Source organism: Palaemon carinicauda, chromosome 17 (assembly GCF_036898095.1).
Source record: "Palaemon carinicauda isolate YSFRI2023 chromosome 17, ASM3689809v2, whole genome shotgun sequence".
Taxonomy (NCBI): Eukaryota; Metazoa; Arthropoda; class Malacostraca; order Decapoda; family Palaemonidae; genus Palaemon; species Palaemon carinicauda.
The window spans coordinates 55,615,741-55,618,240 of record NC_090741.1 but is presented as its reverse complement, the minus strand read 5'-3'; positions in this window follow the sequence as shown (position 1 = coordinate 55,618,240).

Below are 2,500 nucleotides of genomic sequence, written 5' to 3'. Positions count from 1 at the left end.
ACCTTTGACCTAGCACTTTCAAAATTGAATCACTTCAACGTACAAATATAGCATTAATCAATGAAAGTTTCACCCCTCAGAGTAAAATTATGACCAGGAAATTGTCCACAAACAAACAAACAGTTGACCTTTACCTTTGACCTAGGACTTTCAAAATTGAATCACTTCAACGTACAAATATAGCAATTAATCAATGAAAGTTTCACCCCTCAGAGTAAAATTGTGACCAGGAAGTTGTCCACAAACAAACAAACGGACAAAACAAGGGCGAAAACATAACCTCCTCCTAACTTCATCGTCAGAGGTCACAACTATTTATTTGTTTACATTTGCCTTAGTGACAAGACTACGCAGCAGTCTCGCGTGACACCATGAATTAGAAAAGGCTTGAAAGACTTGAACGAGAAATTTAATGTCAAGAGTTCTAAATACATTTAATTCGTGTAAAATACCTTTGAACATTGTTAGGTTGCACTCAGGATAATTGCTGTAACTTCTGGACAGGGTCGATCACGCGATGGATGAAGACAGGACAGAGGATTTAATGTATAGAGTTATGGTTTTATTCTGATAGTTGCGTTGAGGGACGTTTTTGGTATTGCAAGAAGACAGGCGGAAAAGGTGGATTACTCGGGGAAATTGGAAGTTGAAAGGTGATACTTATTGAGAGAGAGAGAGAGAGAGAGAGAGAGAGAGAGAGAGAGAGAGAGAGAGAGAGAGAGAGAGAGAGAGATTTTGAAAATGGACAAGTGAGAGATGCAATTGTTAAAGAGATATTTTGAAAAAATGGACAAGTGGGAGATGCAATTGAAAAAGGAGAGAGAGAGAGAGAGAGAGAGGAGAGAGAGAGAGAGAGAGAGAGAGAAGAGAGAGAGAGAGAGAGAGAGAGAGGAGAGAGAGAGATAGAGAGAGAGAGAGGGATTTTGAAAAAAACGAGAGAGAGAGAGAGAGAGAGAGAGAGAGAGAGAGAGAGAGAGAGAGAGAGAGGAGAGAGAGAGAGAGAGAAGAGAGAGAGATTTTGATAAAAACGAAAGGAACAAGAGATGCAATTGAGAGAGAGAGAGAGAGAGAGAGAGAGAGAGAGAGGAGAGAGAGAGAGAGAGATTTTGATAAAAACGAAAGGGAACGAGAGATGCAATTGAGAGAGAGAGAGAGAGAGAGAGAGAGAGAGAGAGAGAGAGAGAGAGAGAGAGAGAGAGAGAGGTTTTAAAAAATGAAAGAGAGAGAGAGGTTTTAAAAAAATGGAAGAGAGAGAGAGAGAGAGAGAGAGAGAGAGAGAGAGAGAGAGAGAGAGAGGAGAGAGAGAGAGAGAGAGAGAGAGAGATTTTGAAAAAATGGAAGGGGACAAGAGAAAGATGCAATTGAGAGAGAGAGAGAGAGAGAGAGAGAGAGAGAGAGAGAGAGAGAGAGAGAGATTTTGATAAAAACGAAAGGGAACAAGAGATGCAATTGAGAGAGAGAGAGAGAGAGAGAGAGAGAGAGAGAGGAGAGAGAGAGAGAGAGAGAGACTTTCAGCCAAAACAAAGCATGCTAAAAACAAACACATGTTGCACGATCATTGTCTTAACCAGCCCTACCATGCACAGCTTCCAATGACGAGTTTAAATATCCCTAATGATATTCTGCACGAAACTGATAAAACAGTTTTCATTAGATTTCGATCAAAGGAAACTTAATGGCATGTAATTTACGTAGTCAAAGACACGTCTTTTGTCCGATACATTCTGAAAGCTACAAATAATCACAATGAATTCCAAGCTGGAACACTCAACAATGAAACTGGTGCAAGATTTTTTCATTAGATTTCGATCAAAGGAAACTTAATGTCATCTAACTTACGTAGTCAAAGACACGTCTTTTGTCCGATACATTCTGAAAGCTACAAATAATCACAATGAATTCCAAGCTGGAACACTCAACAATGAAACGGGTGCAAGATTTTTTCATTAGATTTCGATCGAAAGATATATTTAGTGTCCAGTGCATTCTGAAAACTGTACAGTTAATTTCATTGCCCATTGTACAGAATAAGGGTCAGGGTACAGTGGTTTTCAATATGGTATCCTTTTGGCATTCGAGTTATAGAATGTGCAAATTTCTAGCACGAAAGAAGTAAATTTTTTTGTTTCATTGTTTATTACTTCAATCGTGGTTTATCTATTTCCTCGTTTCCCTTCATCACTCAGCTATTTTTCCTTGTTGGAGCCCTTGGGCTTATAGCATCATGCTTTTCCAATTAGGGTTGTAGCTTAGCTTGTAATAATAATAATAATAATAATAATAAGAAGAAGAAGAAGAAGAAGAAGAAGAAGAAGAAGAAGAAGAAGAAGAAGAAGAAGAAGAACAACAACAACAACAACAACAACAACAAAGTGTATACAAGACCAATTTATCAAGATCATCAAATACACAACAATACTACAACTCGAAATGAGAAACAACACTAAACAACAAACAGGGGACGTATAGACGTATAGAATTTGAACCAAATGTAATGTCC